The sequence below is a fragment of the Ochotona princeps genome, chromosome 20 (assembly GCF_030435755.1).
Source record: "Ochotona princeps isolate mOchPri1 chromosome 20, mOchPri1.hap1, whole genome shotgun sequence".
In the NCBI taxonomy this organism is placed as follows: domain Eukaryota; kingdom Metazoa; phylum Chordata; class Mammalia; order Lagomorpha; family Ochotonidae; genus Ochotona; species Ochotona princeps.
This window is the reverse complement of record NC_080851.1, coordinates 39381524-39395155: the sequence shown is the minus strand read 5'-3', so window position 1 is coordinate 39395155 and position 13632 is coordinate 39381524. Positions and strand designations below refer to the sequence as shown.

Below are 13632 nucleotides of genomic sequence, written 5' to 3'. Positions count from 1 at the left end.
AGAGTATCTTCCCGGTCAAATAAAAGCACTAATATACCATCTGCAACAATTAACATCGGTATGGAATTAATTGACATAGTATTGAGCAGTCAACATGTTAAAAATAAATGCGATTTCTTAACCACTTTCTGTGACCCCCCATTCACAGTTCAATTTTAGTTTATATACTACAAATGACATAATATCCATAACATAACATGATATGCTTAACATCATATCATATTAAATTAAGGCAAACATGTCGTATCTAACCTTTTGGGATTGGTTCATTTCCCTTAGCATTATGGTTTCCAGTTTGGCCCATTTGGCCACAAAGAACTGCATTTTGTTTTTTTTAATAGCTGAGTAGTATTCCATGGAGTAGATGAACCATAGCTTTCTTATCCAATCCTCTGATGATGGGCATTTTGGTTGTTTCCATGTTTTTGCAATTACTGATTGTGCTGCTATGAGCATAGGAGTGCATGTTGGTTTCTCATAAAACAAGTGTTCTGGATATATTCCTAGGAGTGCTATAGCTGCGTCATATGGTATGTCGATTTTGAGTTGTTTGAATATTCTCCATACTGATTGCCATAGAGGCTGTACCAATCTGCAGCCCCACCAGCAGTGGAGTAGGGTTCCTTTTTCCCCGCAACCTCGCCAGCAAGTGTTGTTGGTGCTTTTATTCATGTGGGCCAGTCTTATTGGTGTTAGGTGGTATCTCATTGATGTTTTAATTTGGATTTCCCTTATTGCCAGGGAACTTGAGCATTTTTTCATATGTTTATTTGCCATTTGGGATTGTTCCTTTGTGAAATGTCTGCCCATTTCCCATGCCCATTTCTTGAGTGGCTTGTTTATTTTGGTGTTTTGGCTGTTTTGTAATTCTTTGTATACTCTGGAGATTAGTCCTCGATCACCTATGTCGTGCGCGAAGATCTTCTCCCATTCTGGGTTGCTTTTTTACTTTGTTGATTGTTTCCTTTGCTGTGCAGAAACTTCTTAGTTTGATGAGGTCCCATTTGTTTATTTTGGTCTCGATTTCTACTGCTTTTGGTGTCCTTCTTAGGAAGTAGGAACCTATCCCTAGATCTTGTAGAGTGTTTCCAACATTTTCTTCCAAAAGTTTGAAGGTTTCTGGATGCAGATTTAGATCTTTTATCCATTTAGATCTGATCTTAGTGTATGGTGAGAGATGTGGGTCTATCTTTTTGTTTCTGCAGGCTATCAACCAGTTGTCCCAACAGCATTTATTGAACAGACCTTCCCATTTGCCTGTATTATCCTTTGTCCTTTTATCAAAGATTATTTGGCAGTATCTGTGTGGGTTCCCTTCTGGTGTTTCTATTCTGCTCCATTGACCTTCCTCTCTATCTTTGTGCCAGTACCACGCTGTTTTGATAACCACTGCCCTGTAGTATGTCCAGAGGTCCGGGACTGTGATTCCCCCTGCTAACTTCCTGTTCTTCAAGATGGTTTTGGCTATTCGTGTTTTTTTGTGTTTCCAGATGAATCTTTGGATCATTGTTTCCAGTTCCATGAAGAATGTTTTTGGCAATTTGATTGGAATTGCGCTGAATGTATATATTGCTTTTGGCAATATAGACATTTTAATGATATTGATTTTATCTATCCAGGAGCATGGGATGTTACTCCATCTTTCTAGATCTTGTTCAATTTCTTTTTTCAGTAGTTTGTATTTTTCCTCAAATAGGTCTCCTACATTTTTGGTTAGGTTTATTCCCAGATACTTCATGCTTTTCTCTGTTATTTTGAATGGTATCTTGCTGGTTAGATCTTTTTCCAACTTGGGGCTGTTCGCATACACTATGGCTGTTGATTTTTGTTCATTAATTTTGTACCCTGCCACTCCACCGAACTCTCATATAAGTTCTAGTAGTCTCTGTGTTGAGCCTTTTGGCTCTTCCATATAAAGAATCATGTCATCTGCATATAGTGAAAGCTTGACTTCTTCATTTCCCACTTGGATTCCTTTGATTTCTTTTTCTTGTCTTATGGCCTCAGCGAGTACGTCTAGAACTATGTTGAATAGCAGTGGAGAAAGCGGACATCCCTGTCTTGTTCCAGATCTCAGTGGGAAGGGTTCCAGTTTTTCTCCATTTAGTATGATGCTGGCGCTGGGTTTTTCATATATTGCTTTGATTATGTTGTGAATTTTTCCATCTATGCCTACCTTGGTTAGGGTCTTTAGCAGGAAGTTGTGCTGGATTTTGTCGAAAGCTTTTTCTGCATCTATTGATACTATCATGTGATTTTTGTTTTTCAGTTTTTTGGATGTGGTGTATCACATTGATGGATTTCCTTATGTTGAACCACCCCTGCATTCCAGGGATGAATCCTACTTGATCCGGATGAATGATCTGTCGGATGATTTTTTTGAATTCTATTGGCTAGGATTTTGTTGAGTATCTTAGCATCAATGTTCATCAGAGAGATAGTCTGTAATTTTCTTTCTCTGTTAGTTCTCTGTCTAGTTTTGGGATTAAGGTAATGTTGGCTTCATAGAATGAGTTTGGAAGGGTTGCCTCTTTTTCTATTGTTTTGAAGAGTTTGTAGAGGATTGGGGTCAGCTCTGTTCGGAATGTTTTGTAGACTTCTGTAGTGAAGCCATCTGGGCCTGGGCTTTTCTTTGTTGGGAGGTCTTTAATCACTGATTCAATCTCTGCTTCAGTTATGGGTTTGTTCAGGTCGTTTGTTGCCTCTGGGCTAAGTTTTGGCAGGTTGTGTGAGTCTAAGAACTTTTCCATTTCTTGGTGGTCTTCTGATTTGTTGGAGTACAGTGCTTTGTAGTAATTTCTAATTATGTCCTTAATGGATGCTGTGTCTGTTGTTATGTTGCCTTTTTCATCTTTGATGCTGTTAATTCTTGCTTTCTCTTGTTTTTTCTTTGTCAGTCGGGCCAGCCAGGTGTCTATTTTGTTTATCTTTTCAAAAAACCAGCTTTTTGATTCATTGATTTTGTGTATGGTTTTTTTATTTCTATCTGGTTGATTTCCTCCCTTGTTTTGATGATTTCTTGTTTCCTGTTGTTTGTGGGGCTCATCTGCTGCTGCTTTTCCAATTCCTGGAGGTGTGTGCTTAGTTCCTGTATTTGGCGCCTCTCTTGGGCCTTGACATGAGCTCCAATTGCGATGAGTTTACCCCGTAGCACTGCTTTGGCAGTATCCCACAGTTTTGGAATGTTGTGTCAGGGTTTTCATTGGTTTCCATAAATTTTTTGATCTCATCTTTAATTTCTTCCCTGACCCATTGTTCATTTAATAGCATATTTTTCAGCCTCCAAGAGTTTCTGTATTTCCTGGGGCATTTTTGAATTGCTGATTTCCAGTTTCATTCCATGATGGTCTGAGAGGGTACATGGTATGATTCCTATCTTTTTGAAGTTATTTAGATTTGCTTTGTGTCCTATCATGTGGTTGATCCTGGAGAAGGTGCCATGCACTGCTGAAAAAAATGTATAATCTGTGGTCTTAGGATAAAAGTTCTATAGATGTCTACTAAGTCCAGTTGTTCTAATGTTTGTATGAGCTCTGTTGTTTCTTTGTTGAGTTTTTGTTTTGTTGATCTATCTATAGTTGTTAGCGTAGTGTTAAGATCGCCCACTATTATTGTGTGTATATCTATGTCTCCCCTTAAGTCTGTAAGTAATTGCTTCACGTAGCTAGGCGCGTTGGAATTAGGTGCATATATGTTCACAATGGTAATTACTTCCTGATGGATCAATCCCTTCACCATTATATAATGTCCTTATCTGTCCTTTTTGATGTCTGTCAGCTTGAAGTCTAGGTCATCTGAGATTAGAACAGCTACTCCAGCCTTTTTTTCTCGTCCATTGGCTTGAAATGTCTTTTTCCATCCCTTCACTTTAAATTTCTTACAGGCTTTTCTGGTTAGATGTGTCTCTTGTAGGCAACAGATTGTTGGGTGCTGTTTGATGATCCATTCCGTTAATCTATGCCTTTTGATTGGTGAGTTTAGGCCATTTGTGTTTAGAGATAATATTGAGAGGAATTGATTTTGGGCTTCCATGAGTGTGTGTAAGTGTGCAAGTGTGTATTTGCAACTATTAGAGTTTCTGATTGGTTGACTTTCCTTGTATGGGTTTCAGTGGGGAGGTCTTCCCATTTGCCATCTTTGATTTTGGTTTTCATTTTTTCTTTCTGGGTTTAGCACCTTCCTGAGGAGATTTTCCAGAGCTGGTTTCGTGTTGATGTATTCTTCGAGTTTCTCTTTACTGTTGAAGTATTTGATTTCATTCTCAAATACAAATGAGAGCTTTGCTGTTTTGCTGGATACATTATTCTTGGTTGGCAGTTGTTTTGTTTCAGGACTTAATAGGTTTTATTCCATTCTCTCCTTGCTTGGAGTGTTTCTTCCGATAGGTCGGCTGTGATTCTGATTTGCCTTCCTCTGAAAGTAATCTTATCCTTTTTTCTTACTTGTCTTAGAATAGTTTCCTTATGTTCACTTGAGGGTAGTTTGAGGACCACATGTCTGGGTGAGGATCTGTTTGGATCGTATTTACTGAGGGTTCTTTGTCCTTCCTGGATTTGTGCTGGATTTATATTTCCAGTGTTCTGGAAGTTCTCCTGTATTATCTCATTGAGCACCTGTTGCAAGCCTGTCTCCTTTTCCAATCCTTTGGGAAGGCCTATTTTTCTAATATTTGATTTTTTTTAAAAGATTTATTCATTTTATTACAGCCAGATATACACAGAGGAGGAGAGACAGAGAGGAAGATCTTCCATCCGATGATTCACTCCCCAAGTGAGCCGCAACGGGCCGGTGCGCGCCGATCCGAAGCCGGGAACCTGGAACTTCTTCCGGGTCTCCCACGTGGGTGCAGTGTCCCAATGCATTGGGCCGTCCTCAACTGCTTTCCCAGGCCACAAGCAGGGAGCTGGATGGGAAGTGGAGCTGCCGGGATTAGAACCGGCACCCATATGGGATCCCGGGGCTTTCAAGGCGAGGACTTTAGCCTCTAGGCCACGCCGCCGGGCCCTAATATTTGATTTTTTGAGGTTGTCTTTTATTTCCTGTATGGACCTATTGGCTTTCTCTAGATTTGTCTCCAACTGTTTGATGAGCTGCTGCCTTTCATTCTGATTGTCTTCCAGTTCTGATATTCTGTCCTCTGCTGTGTTCATTCTGTTGGTTATGCTTTCAATTTTGTGCTCTATATCGAGGATTCCCTTTTTGATTTGGTTTATTTCTGCAGTGACATGGTTTTCGAATACCTTGGACTCTTCCCAACGCTTTTCACTGTCTCTGATGAATTTCATCACTAGTTTCTTAAATTCCTTATTTGGTATTTCCTCTATGTCTTCATCTTGCATCTCAGATGTTGGGATTAGTTTTTGGTTGTATTGGGAGGGAGTGCTTGATCTTTCCTCTGGGTCATTGCTTTTTCTGATACTCCTCTTCATTGTGTTTTTGCTTCTTGTTGTTTTGGGATTTTAGCGGTGATTCAGCTGAGCTGGCTCTGGTTTGGGGTCTCTGGCTGAGCCCAGCAGGGCGTACTGCCTGAGTCACCAGCTACTTTCAGGGTCTGTAGATCACAGCCCCAAGCTGGGTCAGAAGATTTTGTGGGCCAGCCCTAGTGCCAGGCCCCTTTCCCTGTGGCTCCCTCTCAAAGGCGGTGCCCCATTGCCGAGCCGCGCCTCGGCTCTGGGTCACAAGGCTAGCACAGCGGGGGTTTCTGCCTCAATGCTGAGCCGAAACTCTCCTTCAGGGCTTGAGGTTAGCACAGCAGAGGCCCCTGCTGGTCGAAGCCTGAAATCCCCAACTCTGGGCTGGGCTGGGCTGGAAATCTCCGCTGGCCCCAGTGCCGAACTGTGCTCTCCGGGATTCCCACACAGAAGCGCTGCTCCACTGAAAAGCGCAACACCGCAGGCAGGTCTTTCCGGGCGGGCTTCAGCTGGGAGAACCTGTCAGGCCAATTTTGCTGAGCCCGCTCAAGTCAGGCCTCTCCAGCTGAGCCCAGCAGGGGACTCCACCCCAGAGAAGCCACTTCCTCAGCTGCACTCTCTCAAGGGTGGAAGCAGATCCCCGAGAGGCACAGAGCTGTGAGGGGCACACAGACGTGCCCCCACTAGTCTGCTCCTCCGCCCAGGATGTGAGGGCCCCGCCGAGCGTTGCCCAGCCTCTGGAGCTCAGGCCGAGCCCAGCAGCAGGATCCACTGGACTCCCCAGCATCCAGTCCACAGCTCGGAGCCGATACGGGGATCTCTGAGCCCCAGTCCCACAGCGCCGCTCCTGTTCCCTCTGCACTCTCCCAAAGCCGCTGAGCAGCTGAGAGGCACGCCTCTGGGAAATCTCCCCTGCTTGTCCTCCACTTCTGCAGGGGATGATGCCCCCAATGATCAATCAGTCCAGTAGCCTCCTCTCAGGGCTCCTGCCCTCCAGAGGACTGGTGCCCCTGTCGGTGTGGGCGCCTATCTTTCTAGCCGCCTCTGTTCTTGGGACGGTTGAGTCTCTGCTGCCTTCCGCCTGCCTGGGATCGTGACTCACCAAGTTCTGCGCAGCGTGCTGTATTTTCTTTCCCACTTTTTACGGCTGTTCCTTCACGCTGTGTAGATCTTCTTGCTTTTAGTGAACTCCAGTGACCTTCTCGCTCTTCTCCCTACAGTTTTCTGTTTCCTGGCCTGTTTCTCTGCTGGATCGGCTCCCCTCTTTCCCTACTCCACCCTACACCAGCTCTCTGTGGTCGGCCATCTTTTTTCCAACCTCCCAGCATGAGTTCTTAACAAAATTAGTAGAGTTTACTCACTGGAAGATCTTACCTGTGTCTTTCTACATGCTCACCTACATCAATTTTCACTGTAAGGTCTATGATTGTACATTTTGAAACATGTTTTTCATTTATTTGTGAAAATAAGAAAGACTGACAGACAAGGAACGAGTGAGTGCCTCCATCGAGTCCGATGGTGAGGGCTGGTCTGGCCGAAGCATGGAGCCAGCAGCTCCATTTGGATCTCCTGTACGGAGGACAGTACTAGAGTCAGCTTCTGCTGTCTGCCCAGGTGCATCCCCAGATTGCATCTGTAACAGAGCAGCTGGGACTCAAACTCCAGCTCTGATAAGGGATACCAGCCTTGTCAGAGGCACTTAGCTTGTCATAGACATAACAATATATGAGGGGCGGTCCCACTGTGTTTCTCCAGTTAAAGAGACAACTGTGTCAGACCTTATGAAACGTTTCAAACTTGGTTATCTAAATTGTAACACTATTTTGCTATGAAATCAATTTTGTCTTGAATACTCTACTTTTAGTCTCATCACTTTGTTGTCATGAACCCCACCTGATGTGAAATAATATCCCTGATGTAGAGAGAGAATATTTTGCATCATAGAATATCTACATGTGAAGAGAATATTAAATATTGGGTAATTTGTTCAATATCAAAATATTTTTAAATTAATACTTTTAAAATAAATAAAACCTGCAAGGATTTTAAAGTCAATAGCCATATTATCTAAAAGACAATTACTGATGAAGATAATCAATGATGACATTGAATCTGCTTTATGCCAGAATATCCCATGTCACATATTTTGTAATCAGATAGGCACTAATTTATTTATGAATATAATTTTGTGTCTAACTGTTGCTATGCAGTTCATGCTGGAGACTTTCTTTGCTTTAAAACATTTTTGCAAAATCTTAGTGATTTGTTTTTTTTTTCTCCTGTTTTTGCCACTTCCTTACTCAAATCTGTTTCTGTGTTATGCACCCCTATTCACTAGACCATGTCAGAATTGAAAGAGAAATAGAACAGGTAAGGTGGCTGCTCATTTAGTACTTGTACAAGCAAAGGGAAAACACCACATAATTAAAGAAATGTCTGTGACATAATGTCTTGAGGGACACATCCAAAGGGGAATATTATTTCATGTAAAATAGTTACTTTTATAATGAATGTGTGCATGACATACCCTGTGTGTTAGGCAAAGATCAGAAGCAGAATCAGAGTGTGCTCAATGGGTTTGTGAGACAAGAGAAAAAACCTCAAAATAACAAAATAACAAATATGACATCCCTAAAAGGACAATGAAGGCCTTCGCTCAGCAACCCTCAGACCTCATAGAGACCAGCTGCTCCAATAGTATGCAATAGACACGGGAATATAATTCTGGTTGACACAACACATTCCAAGTCAAATGTTGCTGTTCTTTGTGTGCAGACTTTGAGGAAATTCTGCTTTAATCTCTTTGCTCATTTTTTCTTATTATAGTGTTCATTCGGAATGTTTCTCATTGTCCAAGGATATCACCACTTTGGTCTATTGGATCCATTTTTTTTAACCTTCTGCTGGTTTTTTTTGTGTGTTTTGTTTTGTTTTGTCTTTTTGCTTGTTTATTTATTTTCCTGGGCATCAAAGAGCCATTATTGGAACAGGCACATTTTCAGAACCAGTGCAAAGTATAATTATCACTCAATAGGTCCCTGATCTTGTTAAATCCTTCCTGGAGATATTTCTATTTGTTGGGCACCTTAAAAAATTCTTCCAGTCCAGATAGATAATGGATATATGGCAATGTATGCAGTTAGAAAGTCACAAGCTATAGTTATGGGTACTGTCTGCATTTCATAGGGACAGTTAGTGTGACAATGACAGCCTCACAGAGCTCCTCTCCAATGATGTAACTAGAATGGGTAGAGCATAGTGCCACATGAAGGAGTCAGAGACAGTGTGAATTTCCACTAAATTTCTTATGCTGCCACATGCCCAGTGTGTACTTGCATGTTATTGTGTGTGCGTGTATATCTGTGACACTAACAGAAAAAGGCACAAGACTCATCACACAGTCTCCAGCTTGCACTGGTTCAATGTCATGATTATTGACTTTCTCATGCTGAAAACCCCAAACTGTGCTTTGAATACTGTTTCACAAGCTTGCGATTTCTCTCACTTGTGGGCAGTTGGCAGTGAGCCATGGATCCCACAGGAATGTGCAATCCCCAACTACAATACATGCTGCTAAAGCTGTGTTCAGAAACTCATCTCTTATCACTGTATTTTTGAGTTTATGATACTTTTAGGTTAAGATGGGTGTATTGTAATTCAAGAGCATATGTGTCTTCAATATCACACATAATACAATAGCCAGAACACACAAGTGCAGGTGGAAATAGAGCAGCACCCTTTTCACTTCAAGGAAGGACAAATTTAGTGACATGGGACAGGACTCCCTCTGCCTTGAAAGGTCAGGGGGATGAGCCTATTGCCTACCTTAGTATTGTCTGACTCATCTCTCAGGATTTCCCTGCTGCTCATTGCTGTTGTTGGCATTTTTCTATGGTGCCTTTGGTCATCTGAAATGAGCCCTCCACAGGGACACTGAATGGCCTGTGTCCCTTGCCAGACACATCATTTCCCAGATGATGTTGTGCACCTACTATATGTTCACTGAGATCTTGATCTTTGTCCAAATGGCACATAATTTGCTGGGCTTTTATGCAACCGAGATATGAGTAATGCAACCCTATCTGTTCCCCATGTGTTTTAAAGCCTGTTGCCTTCCTTCCCATCATAAATACTTCAGTATCTTTTGATGTGTTGCATGATTTGTTTTTGCTTACATTTAGTCTTCAAGTCTTCACTACTAGAGAGGTTTGTTTCTCAGGGCTGCTCACACACTGTTGAAACAGTGCCTGGAACGTGATGAGTGGTCAAGACTCATTCTCGAGGGCTTGAAGGAATCTCACTGTAGCTTCAGGGTGCACAGCCTCCTGTCACCATCCCCAGCTTTCCATGTAAACCAGAGTGGGCTGTAATCCCACAGAAGCAAATATACATTCCTAACAGAGAATCTACTCCCAAATACATTTCATTTGCATTGTGGTGGGTGCTGTGGCCCATTCTCACATGACCCATCCCTGCTCTGACACTCACAGCTACATGTACTACATATTTCCTGTCTAAACCCTTCCAGCTTACCTGTCTTCCTGCTGGTTCAGTGACCCAGTCTGTGAAAGACCCCGGAAGTAATTCTTCTCAGATGAAACATGCCCTCAATCATTCCTACTCCAATATATACCCAGGCCTCCTTCTGAAGCCGTCTGCCTGGAGCCATGGTGGCATGTCCCAGCCTCAAGTTCCCCAGTTTCTCCACTTATTGTTTAAATAAGCAAGCAAGAAAAAAAAAAAATAAAGAAAAAGCTACTCTGTTGGCATGGTGGGATAGTTAACACAGATTTGGTATTAACCATGCCCAGAATGCCCACAAGCTACTAGTTGTTTTTCTCCCAGCACTGTAATACTTGCCAGGGACAAGGCAGTCTAGGCAGTTGTACTCCATTGTCCTTGTAATATGCTTGAGAATGTGGTGGAAGATGGCTTGCATGTTTGGGCCTCTGCCATCCATGTGCTTTGACCTGGTCTAGTTTCAGCTGTTACGACCATGTAGGGAATAGGAAATCTCTCTTTCTCTTTCTCTCTCTGTCTCTTTCATTTTAACTCTCATTCATTTTAACTTTTTCTTCTAGCTATATAAAGAGAAAAATCAATATTTAAAACAGGCAAGATAACGTTGTTAAAAATGTTTTAAAACTTTATGTATAGTTCTGTTTTAGTTGTTCATTTTGTTTTTAGGTATGGAATTTTCTTCAAAGTTTGGCTCCATATATTGCAAATACTTTGATATTTTTTGATAAAGGAAACTAAGATTTAAAAAACGAATTAATACTATACTGCGGGAAAATGGCATTACAATGTCTACAGAAAGGTTAAAATAAAAGATGAGAACTAATTTCGTTTAGTTGCCAAAGGAAAAGATAACTACTGTCTTACTATCTTGTGTCATATTTTGAGAGCTCATGTTAAAAACAATGAGACTGAGAGAGTAAGAGGGAGGGAAAGAGACATGGAGAGATCTTCCATCAGCTGGCTCACTCCTAATCGTCCATGATGGCCAGGGCTGGGCCTCCATGAAGCCAGAAGCTTCATCCTGGTCTCCCAGCTGGGTGACAGGAATCCACACACATCTGCAGCCTTCTCAGATGCATTCTTCAGGAGTGGATCAGAAGGGGAATGCTGGGACTCAGACAGTTGTTTCCATGTGGGTCCATGACATCGCAAGCATTAGCTGAACCTGCTGAGCCATATTTTCATGAAGGTTCTTACACATGTGTCAGAAACAGTGTGGTATCTCTAGAAATCTGACATGTGAGCAGCACTCATTGGGTTATGTGGCAATGTATGTCACTGAGATAAAAAGATTCCCTTGTCCTTTGTACTTCAGTTACAATGAACACCCACAGGATTTTATGCACGTATATTTTAAGTCTTATTAAATAATGACAGGTAGATTATGCTAGCTATTGAAAAGCACTATAAATTGACAGTATATCACCTCCTGAAGCCTCATGGGCAAAATTACGACAAGGACAGTTTTCTGATAACTTACCGATTTAGCCGGAGTAGGAACATTTCTCAGAGCTCAATGAAGACACAAGTGTTTTGCCAAAATTTCTATCCCAGCACCAAGGATAGCAATATTGAATTACATGAGTTTCAGAAATGGAAGGGGATATTCTTATGATGTTTTTAAATTCTATTTTTAACCTTTTATGGATATAAAGAAATCAGGTTTAATATATTTCCTAAATAAAATTGTACGATATTAGTCATATTTCTCTGGCTCAGACATCTCCTCCTTTAGTTTTTCTAAAACCATGTTATTTAAACATTTTAATCATAGTATTAAGGATAAGTTAAAGACAGAGTTTTGACCTACTAGATAACACACAGTGCAACGCAATGAGTCAGGCATATGCAGTGTACTCAGAGGAATTAAGCATTAAAAAAAGACAGTGAACAGACTAAGCAAGCTCTGTTTCCTCCTCTGACAAATTCATCACAACGTCTAACATTGAAGCTTGAGACGTGAAGTCACTGACACTGCTTAGCCCCAACACTGTGGGTTCCACTATCATTTATGGAGCAACAGTCTTTTTAAAGCTCTCTTCATGTCTGTGTTCCTCAGGCTGTAGATGAAGGGGTTCAGCATGGGGGTGACCACTGTGTACATCACCGAGGCTGCTGCAGTTGAGGCTGATCTTGGGGCAGCACTGCCACTAAGGTACACACCTATGCTTGTGCCATAAAATAGGGAGATGGTCAAGAGATGAGAGGCACAGGTGGAAAAGGCTTTATACTTGCCATGAGCTGATGAGATGGCACGGATGGAGGAGGCAATCTTATAGTAAGAGTAGAGGATCCCTGACAGAGTACCTCCTGCCAGCAGCACAGCTGCAATATAGACCATGAGGTCATTGAGAAAGGTGTCAGAACAGGCTCTGTGGACCACCTGATTCAACTCACAGAAAAAGTGGGATTTCCAGGTGTGTGCAGAAGCTCAGCCTCAGCACCAACAAGCTGTGTAGCAAGGCATGCAAGACACTAATGGTCCAGCACAACAGAACCAGATGCACACAGAGCCAGGGATTCATGATGACTGTATAGTGCAGGGGGTGACAGATGGCCACAAATTGGTCATAGGCCATCACAGCCAGAAGAAAATCATCTAATGTTGCAATGATTATGAAGAAGAACATCTGTGTGATGCAGCCTGTAATTGATGGGCTTGGCTCTGCATGTGGATGTTCACCAACATTTTGGGGATGGTGGTGGTGGTGAAGCTGATGTCAGAGAAGGACAGGTTGGAGAGGAAGAAGTACATGGGTGTGTGGAGGTGGATGTCAGAGAAGATGGCCAGGATGATGAGCAGGTTCCCAATGACGCAGATCACATATATGGAGAGGAACAGCCCGAATACAAGAGGCTGCAGTGCTGGGTCCTCTGAGAATCCCAGGAGAAGGAATTCTGAAAGCTGGGTTTGGTTACTCAGTTTCATGTGGTGTATATCACTATCAGGAAGAAGTAGTTGAACCTGAAACATATTCATAAAGAACAGATGTAGGCAACACAGCAGAAACCCCAAAGTTATACATTCCCATTCAGAATGTAACTCCCACATTTAGAGATCACATGGTACTAATATTGGTACTTCCCAGTGGGATCACTGACCAATAATTCATTTCTACCCTCGATAATCGCCTATACCATCAAACACTTCTCACATATAATGAGATATTCTTTGACCACTTGAGAAATATCTATTCATCCGTTGTTAAAAACTCACCATTGATTTTCCAATTGAATGTAGAAGAATAGATCAGGGGAAAAAGCAGTGTATAATGTGTGGTTCCATGTATCTTAAGAGATAAAGACATTCAGTTCTGATTATGAAATAAAGTGATCTTCACGCACTTGGGAAAAGTGAAGTCAGAAGTGCTACGATTTTGAGCAAATGACTCAATCATGTTAAACAAAGAGGAATCACCAAGGGTGCCAAATGATAAGAAAGGCTCAGCATGAGTAGATTGGAAATATATATGAAACTGACTCATGAAGATTCCATTTGCAGAACTAAATTTTTGTAGATTTAATATATGTGGGTGTGGAACCCGGGACAAGTTAGTGATTTTGACAACAGAAACATACAAGATTTCCACACATCCTCTTAACTTTTACAGAACATCCAGTAAAATGTCTTACAAATGCAAATAAAAGCTTCACTTATTTTTATGGATACATTGTTTTAAGAAATAGAGTTGTTCGAATT

At 41.7% G+C, this 13632-nt stretch overlaps 1 pseudogene; it reads right to left on the bottom strand.

Moving 5' to 3' along the window:
- Nucleotides 1-11937: 11937 nt before the first annotated feature.
- LOC131477917 (olfactory receptor 7A10-like) lies at nt 11938-12861 on the bottom strand (annotated as a pseudogene).
- Nucleotides 12862-13632: the final 771 nt, after the last annotated feature.